We start from the raw sequence: 20,532 nt of genomic DNA, 5'->3' as shown, positions 1-20,532 counted from the left end.
TCTTCCGGAGCACTGGGAATGTATTTCAGGGTGCGTACTTGCGACTTGACGCAAGTGAAATTTATAGATTCTGGCAAGTGAATCAAGTCATCGGCGCGAACTCCCCCGGTTTGCCGCTGCGTCCCGATATTATGCACACAACAACCCCTCCCAACTGGAGGGCGCTGACTACTGCTGTTGACATATTTTGTCAACAACCGCCGCACGCTTCCGTCGAACACAAAATCCTGGCCAACGGATTCGGAACGGAGATTGAATAGATTTATTTGTTTGTTCTACCCCACTAGGTCGTTCTTTTTGTTCGGGAAATGTTTTGCTACAGAAAGCTATCAAAATCATGGAAACATTTTTCAAGCGCTTTGGAGAAATGGATATTGTGGTAATAGTGTTTTTCGGGGCTACTTGTCCGCGGCGTTAACTTATGGGGTCCGCGAAAGAGTTATGTTTTATATAGGCTTTTTACAATAGATTATTTTTTTTTCCACACTCAATATTAAAATTTGAACTGATATGCCGAACGCGACGTGCGATGATGAGAGACAGCTTTCAGTAATAGGTAGCGATTAAAAAGTGATGAATATTTCTTTTAAATTGAGTTTTGAGCGCTGAGATTGCCAGTCCCTCAACTCATGTTCATCTATGTTCTATGTTGTGTGATATAGTTTTTATACAGTATTTTTCTGCAACATGTGTAGATGGTTGGGAGTCATAGGACTAGACCGTCTTTCTTCACTTCTTTCCCATCCTCACATCCCATCCCATGTATGTTGTTACCTTGTTAATTTTGTAAATGTGTTGTTAATGTGCCACTGTTTAGTAGAATCAGTTCAACGCAGACTTGGTCGGTCAAAACCACCCTGGGTATCTATATCGCCGCAAAAGGAAGGCAGAATGCTTGCTTGAAGTGGAATACTTTGATACAGTATGTTTTGTTTCAGGAGCAGCCTGGCAATGACTAAATCTGGAAATAATGCGTCCAAATGAGCAAAAGGCAAAGAGGTGGTGCCAAATAAATTCGACGCGTTACTGTCGACCTGCCACTAAACATAACACCATAGCCTTCGAAGGAAGCCAACTCCACAGTCGCAGCAATAGACCTGAACAACCACACATCGCTACAAAAGACAAAACACACCAGAAACCAAACGATTTCCAGACAAGAAGTTCACTGTATCAACAACCTCACCATCACCAAGCAAACAACAGTGTAATTATTATAATAATACAACCGAGTATGTCCGGTATAAGGCAAAACAACAAGGGGGAAATACCTTGAGAATTATGTAAACCGTTAGCACAAGAAGTGTTAACAATACGGCTAGTAAAAAGCCGTCATACTAAAAATTAAATAAATAAAATAAATGTGTAGATGGTTCACTAAGCGTTCACAGACACCACGAAATTTCAGCAAGCACAGTGGATTGTAGCAAAGATACACACCAACACAGCTGCCAATTGTTTGAAATTAATACTGCAAGTCGAAATCTCACCTGAATTTTTACCAGTGTGTCTGTATGCGCCTACCAAGTTGAGTTTATAAACATGACCAATCGATACCAATTTTCATCGGCGAGCGCGTTCGTTGTGGCTGAGAACTTGCACGCATATACCTACTTTTACTGTTGTGGTTGAAGGTCGTCAACATGAACGCTCACACCGAAATGACCCGCTAAACACTCCTGTCTCTCAGCTGGCCTACCATCAAACCGATCAGAGTGTTTTATTAGGTTTCGGGTGAAAAATGAAGAAATTGGTAATATCCGGATATTGGCTAAACGTTGGCTGGGCGGTCGCGTTTGCAGTTGCGGAAAAGCGTGCGCCAATAGGGGACGGTGTGAGGAAGAAGAGGCCAAACAAAGAAAAAAAAAACACAATACCACCACGGGGCTGAACTGTTTGGAAGCGTTAATAAGGTTAGATTTGGGAGGACACGCACCATTGAGAGAGAGAAAGCGTCGTAGGAGAAGATTTACTTCATTAAACCGATTGTTTCGTGCTTGGTCGGTGGGCGCGGGAATGGATTATCGACAAATTATGGGGCCCAGAAGCTGTCAAGAAGTTTGGTATTTTCATGGTATACTTTGCGTGGATTTACTCTTCTGCCACTTTCGGGTTTCCACCCAATGGAGAAAATGCGGATGTACTAATGCGCCAGGATAGCTGGTTGGACCACCCATGTTCACTGACTTTATTGTAATCCTTCACAAAATAAAAGCTTAAATAATACTCATAATCTATATCGCATTGTGTCCTATAGAAGAGCCAACAGAAACTGAAAGGGGACGGAAAACACACACAAAACCCAAAAAGAAGGGGCGATTTATTTATCCGTTTGGCTATCATTATTACCCGAGGTTGACTCGACTTTTCGGCTTCGTCCGAGCAGGTCTTATAACCGTGTATACGCTGAAAATAAATGTCGTACTACTAAAACAAGGCACGTACAATTCGGAGAGGAGGATGGTTTGTTTGTAAAAAGGATTGCCGAATAAATAAGCCAACCAGTAGTGAAAGTGGGATTATCGAACAATGATCATCCTTCGTGTTTGCTCGTCCCTATGGATGCACAATACGAGCAATTGTTGTAAAAATGTCCAACAAGGGGATTTTGGGGGGGCATGTTGAGGACTTTTTTGTGTGTTTGTTTTCATCGTGTAGGGGTCAACACGACAAAAAGAAAATTGTCAAGCCATGTTAACCCTTTTATTTGAGAAGCCATCCACGGCATTAGGTTGATGAAAGAATAACCCAACCATTCCCGTTACAATTGTTATTTTGCATGTTCTTTTAAACAGTAAATTTAAGAATCGCCTAAAGACAGTCGACGATGCTCCTTAACAAGATGGCAGAACGTTGTTCTGTTAATATTTGAGGCTGGTCGAAGGTATAGGAGCTCCAGTGTTTGTCTTTCTATCCGCGAGACACTGAACACACTACCAAGCGACGGATTGACATCATCGCAACAGCGAACCACTCATGAACACGTGCTGAAATATGGAGGCCTCCTCCTCGGATAGCTTCTACACAATGCGTTGCGTGTTCGCACAAGGTGAATCAATTACGTGAAACATCTTACGGACACAGTTACAACGAACAATGAACGATAAAAGTAAAAACTTAGGCGGCGCTCTGGGACCAATCGAACACGACATCCGACTCGAACAAACCCATATAATCATATGGAGGTGCACTGTCAGACACAAACAAACAAATAAGGCAAACGTCGAATCGAACGTGTCAGTTGATTCTGTCTGTGATGTTCGATACCCACCTGTGCTGTGAATACCTTGGCTGTCGAACGCTTCACAGCTACAGTAGATAAAATTCAATCCGGGACATTTTCAAGTTTGTTTACGTAGTTTGTCACTTTTTCTACTTAAAATCGCGTCCAAAACATTTAAAATAGCTATCAATAATGATTTTAACGCTTCACAATCAATTATAACATGAAATATACAGGTTTGAAACGTATAAAACTATTACGTGTACATAATACATGTGTATGCACTGTATGTGTTTTGGTATGGACGTTTATTTACATTTTTCAATTTTAAATTTGAATGATTTTTATATTATTTTTGATGTGTATAAGTAGTAAATTATTTATTGAATCTTCCCTCTGCAGATGGATATTCATTAAACTATGAAAATGCTTCATGTTAGAGATGAAAAAATAGGCGTATTGCAGTGCATCATGACAGCTCTATAAGACATCGAACAGCTGACAGAGTACCCATCGAACAGAGTCGTGTTTGTTTGTCTCGTTCGATTGGTCCCAGAGCACCAGCTTACCCGGCGCTCTAGCAGCAATCGAACACGACATCGAACATCCAAAATGTTAGCTTCCCTAAGTTATGCTTTTTCAAGTTCTTGGAATAGTTCAACCACACCTTCATCATTAAAAATACACACCTTAACCATTAAAAAGAAACATAAAATCGTCCTGGGACGGTTATAAATACAATTATTGTTTGCCATTTCAGTTTCAATGCCCGTTCACATAGTTGTAATCATCATACCACAAAACTTATAATGCCATTATACCATGCCGCATAAAAACAGCTGCTCCACTAACGACCTGCTTGCTGCTTCACTGATAATTCAAGTGAATATTAAGGACATCGATCGAGAGGACCCTTATGAAAACGCTTTCTTGGAAAGAAAGGCGATCTCGCTTTTACCGAAGACATAAATCCTCTTTATTTTTCATTTTGCTTTAAGGTTTACGGCGTTTCTTAACTTCAATGGCTTGAATGACTTGCACTTTAGTTTCAGTGTAGTGTCCTCCGGTACTAAGCACTCTTAAAGCATTTTTTGCTTGAAGGCACAGTATAAAAATCCATCCTAGTTCTAGAACATTACTATTAGCGATGCTGTGCCCGCGATGCCTTGAGCTCTCGAGGATGTATTGTGACCACCCGTGATAGGACGTGATAGGGCACGGATTTTGCAAAGTGGTCAAGTACGGCACTGCCCATGCAGTAGTGCCTGTGTAGTGATACATTGTGTGACACAAATCCATGAAATTTAGCTTTTGTTTGTTGCGTGCTAAAGCACTCTATCGATTTTGATCCTCATTCTACTTCGATTGGGGTGAGGAATCCTCGAATTAAAATTGCTGCTTCACGCTCGAGTTCAATTATTTCCTGTCTATTTCTTTGTCGGGGTTTCCGCCCAAATTAACGGAAAAACAAAATGCTAGCTCGTCGAGTGGTGGACACGTGAATGCCGGTGCATAACTGATTTATGCAACCGCAGAACGGTGGGATGGGGAGTGAGAGTGTAACGAACACAAAGAGCAACTTTCGATCAAATGCAACTCATTGTATGTTTGTGTGTGTTAGTGCTCGACGCTTAATGCAAAATTGAACACAATACAAAGGGAGCAAAATTCGCTTCACTCAATGATAAGCAAAATGGCACGTTCCAGCACGATCTACGACGGAATGGTGTGTGGTCTTCTCCCTTAGGACGAACGTGAGCAATCAATCAGACCGATGTGAACTGCCGCACGATGCTAGTTGGCTCGTGCTAGTCGTTTGTTATGCGTGCATGTTTGGTCTGTTGTTTCTGGAATGGAATGGCACACTCTTCTACCTCCTGGCTGGTGCCTCTTTATGTTACACATTGATGTTTTATCGCGTGAAGTATGTGTGTGTCCTTTTACGATTTATTGTGATTCCGAATCGGTTTGCAACATATTTTGATTTATTTTATCGAATTGCATTGAAAGGCTTATGACGGAGCTTTGGGTTGAGTTGGAATTAAAATTGCATATTAGTAATTCAATTACAGGCGTATATTTTACATTGTGAACGCATGATATTTTATATAAGTGCCTTGGAATTCTTTGGGTTGAGTTGGAATTAAAATTGCATAGTAGTAATTCAATTAAAGGCGCATATTGTACATTGTGAACGTATGATATTTTATATAAATAGCTTTAAAACATAAAATGCTTCTTAAATTGTCTTTCAGTAGCAAATTATCATGCAAAAGCATTTCGAATTGTTTTTATCTAATTGTTTAAGTACTCACAGCGAACGAATCATTCTGTCATCATTCTCTTCCGTTTTGAGAAAACGTTTTGCTTTTGCACATACGTCAACATTCCAATCCATTCTTTTGCTGTAACCTTTCCACATTGATGCCCGCACTCGCGCAACTATTATGCAATTATTTGACAAACCACTTTGCATGACAACGCATCCAAACGAACGTATCCAAACGACGTATCCAATCGAAAACAATCGCTATGACAGGACTTCGCTGTGTGCGGCATCGTGTATCGCATAATCGAAACCATTGTCAACGTCATGATTTACCAACCCTTTCAAGATACTGACATTTTTTCTCACGGAACTAGACACACGCTAGCACATGACGATATTCCTGATGGTTGGTATCAAGAAGCCCGAGGGAGCTACACGCCTGAGCTTCTAACGTCCTTTGCGGTCAATGACATTCCAGGATGGAAAAAATACCATGCTGTAGTTGCTGGTGCTGCTGCATCTCATAGGTTTTGTAGCGACTGTCGCGAATGATTCGTACCATGCTCCCTTTGAACTTTTTTCCTCTGCTCATGGCATGCAAACACTGCGTCACACTACGTACAAAAAAGATGTTTACACGATTGTTGGAATGTAAACAAAGCCATAAAGAAAAATTCCCATTCCCGCGTAACGAGCGCGCAGGAATGACTCATCTACTTTAAAAAGAGCAATGGGAAGAGACAGAAAAAGGCTCAATTGTCACGTGCCACACCACTAGTTTTCAATTATTTTGCCGACAGTTAATGAACGGACGGCGACAAAATGTACGTGCAACTTCTACGGCGATGTACGACGATGCTGACGCACCATAACGCACATGGCTGCGTTTAAGAACTGCAACAATTGAAGCCAGACACAAGATAGGGCTGACAGTATTAAAAACCCGGCTCAATCGAAGCCATGAACCGAGTTGGCTGAAATAACGGACATGAGCACACCGAGAGTTGCGATACAACATCAGATTGCGATAGTGCAACGTTTCGGTTTTAATAGTGGAAAGTGGAGGAAAACGATAAAAAGCTGCATAGCTGGAGTATTCAAAGAAAAAAAGAAGCAGCTTAACCTCCCTTTGGATCGTTCTAACTTCGTCCTGATGCCGACAACAGATGCAACAGATAACGACGCTGGCTGGAAGAAGCTCCCCGTCTGCATTTCAATGCATTCCAGCGGTGACTTAAATTTTTAATCATGCACACCACGTTCTCTCTGCCCACGACGTTGACGTTGCGTGACGAAACGTACTCTTGTTGCAAATTGGCACCACACGAAAACCACCATGATGCGTAAAATAACCCATAAAACTAATATTTGAAAACCATGTGAACGACGTCACAAAAGTTCCAGAAAATATAATAACAGAAAAGATACCACAGTACCATACTGTGCAAGGGAAGTAAAAATTGCTCCTGTTTTATTTCCTGAATGTTTTATTTCCGGAAAAAAGTCCTGTAGAAAGTGTCCCAAAGACTTCGCGCGTTAGGTCTTTACGCAAAAGAATTCTGTAAAAGGAAAGTCGATTGACATCATCGTCGTCATTCTGACATGTGGGACTGTGACATGTATAGGGATCGTAATTTGATATACCATAACGCAACGAAGCTCGTTAGTGTGTGGATTATAGTGCGCACAATAATAGGTAACAAACGGTACACATTTAAATCCCACTACCAAGCATATGCGAGATCTAATATGGTATGAGGAATTGTGTTCACTACGATTTTGTGGTTGCATCTACACTGTGGATGAATTCTGGTTATTGCATCTACACTGTGGATGAATTCTGGTTATTCCATCTACACTGGGGATGAATTCTGGTTATTTGGGAAATTTATGACAAAGCGGGTATTTCACACAAACATACGTACAAGTTTCGCACTGTGACATCATTTTGTTCCAATTAGTGTAACATGGCGTAGAGGAAGAGAGAGTACAGGATTTATGATTTATTTATTTATTTATTTATTTTTAATCTCAAAGGTAGGATTAGATTCGAATACCTGTTGGAAAACATGTCTAAACAAGGGCGTGTTTTTCATTCATCCCAATGTGCTTTAAATAGATCAGGTGGTCTCGTCCCATAAAGTTCCATATTTGAAGTTCCATAAAGTTTCATATTTTTCATAGAATATGTACAGAGTTCAACTTGTTTCGGCAGATTTGCTGTCAGCCAATAGTTCGGCAGGTTTCATTATTAAGAGAACCAGAGCAGTAAACCAATCAATGTGTGGTTTTTATGAAAGATTCTAGGGTTGCAGAATTTATTCTAGCCCACTTGGAATTTTTAATTCATGAAAAACAAATAATTATTCACTTTAAATGCTGCCGAAAATAGGTACATGGTAAATGTTGATTTTTGACACATTAATGTTGTGGGCTCCTACCGAAACTTGAAACAATAACACACTTTTGATTATGCTGCGAGACACGCGCGCGTATAGTGGACTTTGAAGTTTATACCCACTAATTGTAAGATGATAGGACTTATTGTCACCCTATCGGATTCATTAATGAAGTTCGAAAACACTCAATCATCCACTCGAGTTTTATGTAGAAATACTACTGCCATTTTTTATACCTAAATATCTTTAAGATGATTTCGTCCTTCTCGAACCTTTGAAGATGAAAGTGGAGGGATCATCATCACCAGCTTCTTCTTAAAAATCGGTAGTTTTAGGGTGGTCATCTGTGAATCGTTAGGCATATAAAAATCGGTAGGAATACAGATCAATCGGTATTTCTGGTCACTCTGCGTCCCGTTCCGTCAAACTCTCCATACTAAAAGGAACGGTACGGTACGCTAGCCCGAAACGTGTAGTCTCAATTAGGCTCAAAAGGTCTTAAATATTCCTATCTCAATCCAAGCCCGTCTCAATCCATTGTTCTCCCCACTAAACCTCATTTAACTGACACACGACACGGATAAACATCTAAGAGGTTGCTCCTTTAACCTTCATTTCCATAACCACCTACCAGGGTATGTTTTGCCCATTCTTTTATAATAACTTTTTATTGGATAATCAAATCGATCCAAACTATTTAAAATGCCTAGAAAAACATGTTTTTATATAGTGGTAAAAAAATCAGTATTTTTCTAATTTTTTAACTGTACTTAAAAAAATAAAATCAACTTTTACCCCTTACTTCTATATCCACCTACATGGGTAGGTAATACATACAATAATCAAATCGATCCGAACTATTTAAAATGCCTAGAAAAACATGTTTTTATATAGTGGTAAAAAAAAATCAGTATTTTTCTAATTTTTTAACTGTACTTAAAAAAATTAAATCAACTTTTACCCCTTACTTCTATATCCACCTACATGGGTAAGTAATACATACAAAATAAGATTTTGGTTTCGGTTAGTCGTTAATTTTGTAATGATATATATATAGAAATGCATGTAGTTATATTTATATAATCTATTCCAAAAGTTTTATAGCTCAAATATTCTTCTAAAGTCATATAGATTGAAATGATTGCCCCGACAGTCGAGATGACATGGCGATGTATTAGTGTCAGTTGAACTAATTGCTGTGCATTCAATTTACGTAACTAAAAGCCATACATCATAAATTTATAACATTAAAAGAAGTATTTTTTTAATAGCTACATAAAATACGTTAAATTCGACATTTTTTCACCAATAATAATACAAATTCCCTTATAAAATGTATAACCTACCCGGGTAGGTGGTCATAAAGATTAGGGTGTATGTTTGATCAAAGAAACGAAGGTTAACGATATCTCGTTCGAATCACCGCTAGTCTGAAGATTTTTTATTGGTCGTCTCGTTTGAAAGATGATTTTTCTCTCAGTCCCATCTTCCACAGTTCTCTATATTTTGCATGACATCATCGACGTCGTCACCGCTTGCAAAGACGTGTGTTACGTTCATAATAATTGTGGTACCCCAGTCTATGGGAGCTATGGAGTGAGAAGAGCGGGTCCATGCTAACCATTAGGCTAAGAACTGTGAAAGTAAAAACGTGAGAGAAAAAACAACAACACACATACAGTTTTGGGACACTGAAAGAAACGTAACATGTTACCTTCGACCCGGGCAACCCGAAGTTAGGTTTTGAGTGTCCTCGTTTTTTATTCGTTTTGTTGAAATAATTTGCTGAGGGTGTACATTCCAAGCTGTTGTTAAGTTGATAGATACCTGCCACCGAACCGAATGCTTGCATGTTTTGCCTTCGTTCCAAGGTGACCAATTGGTGACTGCAAGAAGAAGAAAAAATGACCACTTTTGACATCATTCAGCTCGTACCCAACATGCGTACGTCAAATAGTTTTCCAACCTTATTCTCTTTCACCTCTTCAAATAAAGCAGTTTGAAATGTAGATTGTCCAATGTTCAAGCACCATGATTCATTCATTCAACTACCACGATGCGAAAAAGACAAACAACAGTGCGGATATAAAACCTTTTATCTGATCCAGCCAGGTACGGCGTCGGTGGAGGGGAATAAAAAACTGGTTCATTCCCAATAGCACTCCGCGCTGTACAAGGAAGGAATCTCGATCACCAGGGTTCGGGTTGATTGTTATTGTTTCTTGCACGCCTGGCGAATATTGAACGCACCGAACGCAATTGCCCGCAGGGGCGTTCGTAAGTAATAAACAGTCGTGAGATCGCGACTGTGAGAGGTCGCGCTGATACACCCGAACCAACATTACAACCTCACAACGGTGCCGGTAGGTCAACAGCGCACGATCCTTGTTTTGAGCTTTGGTGTTTTATTATGTTTGCCTTCAGGTGAAGTTTCTGCGTTGCGATTATGCCCAAGCCAGTGCCTATATCCGTCGTGTAGATTAGCTTCGGAACACAAGGGGTCATGGATTGCTTGAATGCAGCAAACGCCTCCCAGAGCGTTTTTCGACACCATTTCTTGGTGCGAAGAGAAACAGTTTGGATTCAACTTTGGATTCAACCCAACACCCAACCGTGCTTAGAGATCTTGAAAATGAGCATAATATCTTGCTGTCATGCCCCTTCATTCTGAAAAAAGCTCTGTCTCTCCAGAAAAAACGAAAAATAAAATTATAAATTACTTTTATCTAAACTTTCAAAGTGCTCTCCTATTTCATACTACAGTTTACCTCTAATTGTGCAATTGGGATCATCAATCATACCAAATGGATGACAGGATTCAGGTTTTAACATCCTTCACATAAACATCCCATCAACCATCTAACACGGAGTCACGGCATCCTCACCCACCAGGCCAAGGGGTTTATTCCAGTATTTACTGCATTCTTTATCGGATAACATTTCAAGCTCCATTACCACCATCTTTCGCCTCCGTTCGCTTGACCGCTTGACGCTCTAATTGTGATAAATTATGCGTGCATGAAAATACTTCGAATGTTTATCATCATTATGTTTGCGCGTTACTTATTATGTTCTGGGGCTGGTTGGGTGTTACCACCGTGCAGCATCGTATCTCGTTCTGGTGCTTTTCGATATCATATTTGTAGGGATTTTTGGAAGAGAATGTTATAAACAAATACTGTAATGTATGTGACTGGCATTGTTAATTTCAAACAATCAGAGTTGGTTCAATCAAATAGCATGCGTCGGCTACAGTCTAATGAAGGTAAGCTGCTAGACATATTTTACCTATTTCGCTTTATTTTCGTTTAAAATATCCCCCACAGGAGCACAGGTTTGCTATCGTAAAATGTAACGCCGCTGCCTCCAGTGCCGACTAACCGATTGTAAGTTTATCTTAAACATGAATTTTTCACAAATATTTTGCACATCGCCTTCCTATTATTCTGGTAAACTTTTATTTATTCTAATTACTTCTGCCCCTGCCCATGAGCGCCACACACTTGGTGAATTTACAAAAATGCGCAAAAACTCATAAACGGAAAATTGCGCTTCATCAATAAACAAACGTTGGCACAAGGGTGGAATGTAATCCCTATAAAACTATCAGTCGTTCCAAACAGCCAAACAGCCTACACTCTTGTGCTTAAAAACTCACTTTCTAGCTCGCTGACGACGCAAATTCCTTTCTCATGTTCGATTACTTCTCAAATTGAAAGAGGTCTTGCACGTCCATGAGGAGAAGTAAGAAACAAAAAACGAATTCATGCAAACATTTTGTTAATAAACCGTATTGCTGTCTAGAGTCTCTGCTATGTCTAACGACATGTGACTCCGTTAGGTGATGGGAGATTTAAAACAATCGTGAGGGCATCACGGTAATTTATTACGTCATCGGAATTTCCAAACCTACCTTTGACAACCCGCATGGACTCTCGGGCACGTCCTCTAGTGAACGGTTGTAATCGAAGTCCTAATCGAATTCACCTCGTACATTGCAAAACATTTACCTACATCTCAGCCGTATCGGAAATCGTAAATGATGAACAACATCTTAAATGATGCTGCTGCTGCGGTGTACGTCCATCGCAAGCCGCTGGTCTCTAAGGTCAGCGCATCTTATTCAACAAACTCGACTATTGTGATTCCTGTTCGACATCGAGGGGTTGACGGTAGCCGGCACGAAGATGATGTGTGCTATTAAATTAACCTTTTTTGGTACCTTATACTCGTTTCGGTCACACACACACACACACACACACACACACACACACACACACACACACACACACACACACACAAACACACACACACACACACACACACACACACACACACACACACACACACACACACACACACACACACACACACACACACACACACACACACACACACACACACACACACACACACACACACACACACACACACACACACACACACACACACACACACACACACACACACACACACACACACACACACACACACACACACACACACACACACACACACACACACACACAAAATAACGACGAACAAAAGTGACTACTAAGATGCACACACACACACACTAAATAACGACGAACAAAAGTGACTACTAAGATGCGTGGGTCAACGTTGAGAAAGGATTACTGTTTTTACACACTAAATAACGACGAACAAAAGTGACTACTAAGATGCGTGGGTCAACGTTGAGAAAGGATTACTGTTTCCTTCTCCATTTTGTAGATCACACGTAGCCAGTGGCGGATTTAGGATGTTGGGGGCCCTAAGCGTTAAAAGCAGTGGAGGCCCCACGGTTGGTGTCGAGCGGGGGGGGGGGGGGGGGGGTGCATATTGCTGCATTAAGTTTTGAATCAAACACACTTTAATGGTTTGCCGGCCCGGGGGGGGGGGGGGGGTTCAGAATCCCTGTACCTGGTCCCTATAGTTTATGAGTCCCTTCATCCATGGGGCCCCTATCTAGCACAGAAGATCTCGCTGAGACTACTGTACACACTCTTCTATATGCTGGAATTACCATACACGGGGCCCCTACATTAACGGGGCCCCCCGCGGCCGCTCAGTCCGCGCACCGTTAAATCCGCCACTGCACGTAGCATGATGCCGAACATTACGCGCAAGTTCAGTATTATTTGACATAGAACACAAAAGAGCAACGAATTCGAATTAAATTAAAACCAATTAAGCAGATTGAGACGGAGAACCTGCGTTCTTCCAGTTACAGTTGCAGTCGTGCACACAAGGGCAGCGACTCCTGCGCTAAAAACACCGATTATTTGGAACGGTAAATTAATACGGTCGGCCACAGTCGTTCCCCTCCCCTTTAGTTTTGTGATACATGCTGGAAAGATGAACCGATTGCTTGGCCTTTTATGCTCTCCTTGCCGTTTATCTGTACCGCCGGAGAGATCTTGGCGATCTTCGCGAGATGCTAATGTCGGCTGGGAACTAACGGAACCCGTTTCCCGTGGTGAGAACGCAACCGATTAGCAAATGACGAATTAGAGACACAGTTTGCGTGCATTCAGCACAACGACGACTGATTAGCGTGTAGCGCGCGATTCGTGATCACTCTGCTGACATCAGTAGTCAAGTGAGAGCCGCATTCTCAGGAGTTTCACATTCGTTTATGTTTTGCGTAGCCCCTCCGCTCCCCCTACGTATCGTTATATATTATTCGTATAATACAAAATATTATTATTTAAAAAAAAACCCTTCCTTTAGCGGCACTTGCTGTGGTCGGAGGGGCTGTTGCGGTACCGCTGCACATTGTGCCTGCTCAATGTCAACCTTCGGTGTGGTCGTCGACTGTGCCTCACCGTCGTAACTCCAGGCAATTGTGGTGATGTTCGCGGTCGAGGCTGGAGTGTTGTTGTTGTTTGTTCGGATAATGTATTCGATTTCGGTTCGCTACATGCTCCGCTGCTGTAGTGGATCCCGATCTCGATCACAATGCAAACATTATTGGAAACTAGAGGGGAAGCTTTAATCGACCGCAGATCACAGGAAATGAAGCTTCGTACTGGAAGTGTAGCGAATTTGATTTTCAACTCTGTTCAAACCCTATCAATTTTTCTCAAATATCTTTGTGGTGGAAGACTCTTCTCATCGTTTGATGTAGAATATTGATTTTGTTTAAATTTTAGTAACGCTCTGCAGAGCACGATTCAGCAATTAATGAGCTCAAAATAAAAATACGCAGTAAAGAGCCAAAGACACATCATCGTGATGCAAACCCGTGCGCCTCATGTAGATGATTTATTTTCTATTCCATCTCCCCAGCCCCTCTACCAGATGTTCATTATTCAGTTAACAGCTCGTGGGTCCTCCACCACCCTGTTAGGCCTCTGTCTGACTCATTCCATGATGTCGGGACCATGAGTGATGTAAAACCGAGATTGAAGCTCAATAACGGATAGAGAAGTCTCTGGACTTGATCGGGAATCGGTCAATAAATAAATTAACCACTGTTGCCGTCAGCGCACACTGGTGCTGCTACCAAGAGCGCATCTACACGCGAATGAAACTTTATACCATCGCCGTTTCGAAGGCAAATAAGGTATTATGGCCCTTCTTCAACCCCATCTCCTCCTGACTTCCTGGAACCATATTTTATTTCTCTCCCTTAGGGCGATCAGGAGGGCAAGATGACCAAAATACCGTTTTAATTCTCCTGCAATACACGCCTGCTCGTAAAGCTTCCGAGGAGACTCTAGACCAGGGGTCTCCAAACTACGGCCCTCGGGAGCCTATTATGCGGCCCTTGGCGGCTTTGTTAAGGTTAAAAGAAACAGTTAATTATTCTGACTATTTTTAAAGAAAATGTAATTGTTGCTATTCAGAGACGTAGACCAAGCTTAAATATTATAAATAGCAACGGGGGGGGTGGCCATGGGACCCCTATGATCATCGGTCACAGGCCCTAAAATTGTTGCCGGCGTGGGAGTGGGGGGGGGGATGCAATTGCACCTCCGTTGTTTCTTCAGCCACAGAGCCCCAACGACCATCTTTCCGGGGAAAAATTACATGTGAAACAGATGGTTACAACATTTAATGCTTGAAACTTGTTTCCCTTTTGCCGTATTAATTTTATAGCATCATACACTCAAGGATTTTCATTGAAAGGTACTGTTTAATTATTACAACACAATCTTCTTCTATATATATATATAAAACTCGTGTCACGGTGTTTGTTGCCAGCAACCTCCGAAACGACTGGATCATTTTCAACGAAACTTTTCACACTCCTCATGGTGGCATGAGAATAGGTTTTAAGAGTTAAAAATCGTTTAGATGTTACACTAAACTTAATTTAATAATGATTTTCTAACTCCCATACAAAGAGTAGGATTGTTGTTGTGTTGTATACGGCACTTTGACACTTGGTGTGAGGTGCCTGGCGGTTTACACTCGATGATCGGATCCTGAGGGGATACGGGCACGATACAACAATCCCAAGTAACAAAGCAATAATGGAATATTTTAGTTTTTTTTTGGAATGATTCAGTTTGTTGATTCTAGACTAGCTGCTATATATATAAAAGCTCGTGTCACGGTGTTTGTTGCCAGCAACCTCCGTAACGGCTGGATCATTTTCAATGAAACTTTGCACACATCTTATTGTGGTATGAGAATAGGTTTGAAGACTTACAGTATGTTTAGATGTTACACTAAACTTAATTTAATTGCAATTTTCTAACCTTCATACAAGCAGCAGCACTGTTGTTGTTGTATACAGTACTTTAACACTTGGTGTAAGATCTGGCGGTTTACACTCGACGATCGGATACTGTTATGATACGGGCACGGAACAATTATCCCAAAAAGGAAAGAAATTATGGATTTTTTTAGGTAGTTTGTGAATAACTAAGTTTTCCGGGCCAGCTAATATCTCATATATTTACCTTGAGTGGGCTTTGCTCGAAAAGATTTCAATTCCTACTTCCAATCTCAGCTTCAAACAAAATTCAATAGCACTATACTATTTGAATACAGCTGCGACAACATATCCTTTATTCTCTGCCCTAACAACACACCCAAAGGGCAATTTATTTCCACCACACTTGGCTCACGTCACTCACACAAACTTTAAACGAAAATATTTTTCGCATTCTTTTTACTCTATACCGAACTCTTCTCTTTACCACTCATACACCATCAACACTGGAAGTCCTGACTGGCTGGCTGGCTGGCTGTGGTGTGGACCACCACGTATCACCACCCTTATCACCTTGGCCCCTGTGTCCGAAGTGGGAACACGAGTTGGCCGTGAAATATATGGCACTTCAGGGAGAACACTAACAATGAATTTTCGCTATTTATTCATTTCAAACTGTGATAGAATCTTTTTGTATGCTGTGGCGCGAATGCGCATAGACAGCGCATCGAACAGTATTTCACTTGTCACAACGAACAACGACGGACGCACGACAAGCACTCGAGCAGGAAATTTTATTCCCTTTGCTCTTGGCACGATCTTTTTGGTTTTGTTTTAGAAACGGCGTTGATCCGAAAAAATAAATCGTAACATAAAATGTTGTTAGTGATCAACACACACACACTCTTGGTGATGATACAATCAGACGCTTTGTTTTGTTTTCGAAAGAGACACAATCGATTTGCTTTGGGTTTGGTTTTCTGCTTCCAGAAGAGTAATTACTCTTCACACAATTAGCTATTCCCAACTTCACACTGGCCCAATTATCTCTAAATAATCCAAAAGAGAAACAAAAAATGCACACGGGGAATGATCGTTAGAATAATACTTCAATCAATTTATCACTTTCTCACGTTTTACCATACTTTTTCTGTCAAATAGAAACCGATGATTATATTGATAATGCTGCGATTTTTACAACCGTGATAGTATCAATTAAAAAAAGCTGGATTCAATTACGCAAACAAACCCACAAACTTCACTTTGCACAAACACATCAAGAAAAACTTGAAATTCGACAACACAACTGAAAAGTAGTTTTGAAAGCCAGTCACGGGCAACGAGCGCTTACAAAGTCGAAACTTGTCCGAAGCACTAGGCGGTCACACTAAGAGTGAATGGGGATGCTTTTTTCCGGTACGTGTTTTGGAGCGCCTTGGAAGCTGCAATGTTGTTGTTTGTTGGGGGTCCGAGAGAGTGAGAGAGTTAGGGTTTCTTGTGTGAGCGAAAAATGGAATGGAGCGAAAATGTGAGCGAGAGAAATTGTATGCTGAGGGGAGCATGAATAGCACGCGAGAGTGGCATGCAGCGTTGGCATACAATGAACATAGTGCAGTGCATTTTAATGAGTTTGCTTTGAAGCCACCTATATGTTTTTTGAGAAATGGAGTTCGATTTCTAGTTGAAAAGGGAATTATTTTACAAAAAAACTAATACAAGCTTTAAGTACATTATTTTCAGAATTAATAAATTTAGCTAATATTTGCTTCCAAACAAACAAAAGTGAGCGAGTAAATAGTATATTCTCTTTTTCAAAGCTAAACGTTGCTCTCCACCGAGTAGGAGAGAACGAGAGCGAATGGTTTAAAGAGCTCCGTTCAGTTGCTTGGAACAACAAATAACAAAAAAATAATAAGAAACCAAAACCAACTGGCGTGAAGTAGGGGAAAGCGGGGCAAAATGGGCATGTTAAGCAGTTTACTGAATATTCCTTTGAATTTTCCACAAAACACAATTTTTCTTTCATTAATGTATGCCTCAACCATTTATCTATGGATTAAAATTGCCACATAGAATAAAAACAACTTAAAAACATGAAAATAATGTAAAATAAAAGTTGATGTTTTACGAGAAGCTATTTCGACACGCGGGGTAAAATGGGCATAGCCCTGGGGCAAAATGGGCATATGTAAACAAAACGTGAAACGTCAAAACACTAGGGCAATTTGGGCCACAACAACTGCGCTTAGGTCTATGCTTTTGCGCACGTTTCGTGAAATGTATTTTTCGTTCTATCTTTTGATTGCTGGTCAGAAAAGCCCTTAAAATTCTTCCAAAAATATGTTATCAAAATTAAAACAGTTTTTAAACGTTTAAATCTACAAAATCGAATCTTTTGAAACTGTGTCTGTTATCATTTTGAGGCGACAAATAAAACACCATAGCCTCACCAAGCGCCGTATGTCAAAAGCATCTGGCAATTTTGCCCCAAGCGTAACTGCCCATTTTGCCTTTTTCCTAACAAACAAACAAACCTACAACAAACCTTATTTTGCATTTTTCTTAGTTATTTGTTATGTAAGGGTTATGAAAACTACATGGTGTTCATAGAACACTCTAATGCATACATTTTGAGCATTGAAAAGTATCTTTGTAGTCAAAAAATGCTTAAATAGAGGGTGCCCATTTTGCCCCACATGCCCATTTTGCCCCGCTTTCCCCTATTATCAAAAACCATCAAGCCAGAAAAAAACGTCGATTTTGTTCTAATCAAATATTGGTCTTCTGACAATTAATATCACCTCATGAGGCCTTTTGTTTATAATACAAACAATCGTCATGCGCTTGCGATTTCGTTCGGTATGAGATGGTTTAAAAGAGTGTTTATTTTGTTCCACTTTTTTATTAATTAATTAGAATTATCATTGGAACGTCATACCACGACACACAAACAATGCAGATAACTGTTGTTGTTGCAACCCTCCAAAGCATTTTAGAGGCGTTTTTTTTTCGTTTGAATATTATAATTTCATTCAACTTCACGCTGCACAACAAACTGACTAATCATGGCATTCAATATTCATTTGAACACATCCCTTTATTCCGAAAAATAAAATAATTACCTCATTACGTTCATTCATTACGTTGAAACGAGTACCGCAACCGGCAATTTTTAATCGGTATCCTAAGGAAAATGTTGCATGCACCGATAAATGCAGCATTCCAAGCCAACCCAATCCTGCTATTAATAAGGTTCATGGCTGCGCATTAATTTGCTTCCAACATTACCCGTTGCCAGGGGCGATGACGCTATGATGTCGTATGATAGCGCCTACTTTACAACCAACCCAACCGTACTCTCACACAACATCATCGTTGCGTTCTGATGTTGATGAGGGGAGACGGAACTGCAACATAGCCTCAACATTATCTCCAACGACGTTACAACGGACGGAGAGAGAGGCATCTTTGTCATTTTTCTGTCATGCTAGAATATTCAAATCCTCCCGCGATCTCTCGAGATAATGTGGCCTGCTGCACGAAATTATCTTTCAAGATACGTTAAGATAAGATTTTATGCTCACAGAGGCACTAAGAGACCGTAATAAGCAGTCTACCGCCTGGATTAGACAACAGAAACCTCCCAATGGTTGGCTGCTGCACCATTGACATGCGAGGATCGTGAAGATGCAAACAGATTAACAATACATCTCTTATGTTTTTTTTGCGTGGTAGAGCATACACGATCGCACGGTCTCATTCGCGCTCTCATAACATGAAATCATCTTAAAGCCATGCGACTGCGTTTTGCAATATTGTCGTGCGAAACGATCGATCAAGGACAAGGAAGGTTTTCCTCCTTGCGGATTAAGAGCACACAAGCGTCCTATTGTGCTCGCCGTCGAGTAGGATATGAAAGGTTTTTATTATTAAATCCATCATATAACTCACACGGGCTCGCGCCCCCGGGGTCAAACGCACCAATTGCCGTTTGCTTTTCTTTGGCGCTTCTCGAATTGGACAATTGAAATCAGTTTTCATCTATAGCAAGAGTTAATTGGGAGGGCGTTCTCTGGTGGATAAGTCCGACGGACAAGATCGTTTTGAAAAACGACCACAGACGCCACGACAAGCAGTTATCAGTTGATAGTTTTGCCTGTTTATGTGTTATGATTATGTATTGTTACCTGTTTGATATATGTGGGCTGATTTTTTGGTTTTTAGGGCAAACAATAGTCGATGAGCTTTGTATTCATTTGTTCTATTTTGAAAAACAAAAACACTTTAGAATAATAAAAACCTACTGATACCAAGCTACCGTTCACAACACATTACTTTCCAATGCAAGGCTTATCCTAGTTGTTGATGCGTGAATTCTATCAAGCATCGTGTGTGTATCGTCTGGTGAACCGATGTCTAGCAGCACATTGTAATCAACGGGTCCCAACCCAATACCACGTGCAGAGCGCCACAAAATGCGACCCACCGTCCACATGGTAGCGAGAATGTTTTGCTTTACACTGTTTTCCGGGTCAGTTTATAATGTGAACGACATTATTCAACAATCGCAAGAGGGGGTTTCAACAGCCCAGCTGCTACAAACAATGACAGTTGTTCTAAAACATCTTGCATGATTTGAATAATGCTGTTCACATTGAAAACTGAGCCGGAAAATAGTGTAATTGAACCATCCAATCGGAAGCGTTGGCAGCATAATACCGATTGCACACACAAGGTCATCGGCAATACTGCCTTATCAACTATCAATAAACGTGTTTTTTATTCTGTTATTGCGTTGGAGCAATCATTGCCATTGATGCAAGTGTAATTATCCCACTCAGCGTCCCTGCCAGTACTACTGATGCTGCTAATGAATCCTCAAATTAGTCGGATAATTTGAGCAGATGATTTGTGGCAAAACTGTTATTGAAGAACGCAACCTCTTTGCTTTGCAGTCGAGTTGTTGGTAACACTA

The 20,532-nt window shown here is 40.7% G+C and overlaps 1 protein-coding gene across 14 annotated transcripts in view; it reads right to left on the bottom strand.

The window, feature by feature from the left end:
- The window catches only part of LOC120955947 (uncharacterized), a 57,504-nt gene extending 40,539 nt beyond the window's left edge, over positions 1–16,965 (bottom strand). For 2 of the 14 annotated variants that reach the window (XM_049608344.1, XM_040377217.2), the window contains exons 1-2: positions 15,805–16,965; positions 15,601–15,689 (exon numbers count right to left, since the gene is read on the bottom strand). The gene's annotated coding sequence lies outside the window, so the exon portion shown is untranslated. Of the gene's footprint in view, positions 1–9,605; positions 9,778–9,857; positions 10,571–10,659; positions 10,969–15,600; positions 15,690–15,804 lie in introns of those variants that run through there. The other 12 variants (XM_049608342.1, XM_040377216.2, XM_049608341.1 and 9 more) reach the window with 11 other exon arrangements.
- Positions 16,966–20,532: the final 3,567 nt, after the last annotated feature.

This window comes from Anopheles coluzzii, chromosome 3 (assembly GCF_943734685.1).
Source record: "Anopheles coluzzii chromosome 3, AcolN3, whole genome shotgun sequence".
In the NCBI taxonomy this organism is placed as follows: Eukaryota; Metazoa; Arthropoda; class Insecta; order Diptera; family Culicidae; genus Anopheles; species Anopheles coluzzii.
Note: the sequence above shows the minus strand (reverse complement) of the source record. Positions and strands in the feature narration are given on the sequence as shown.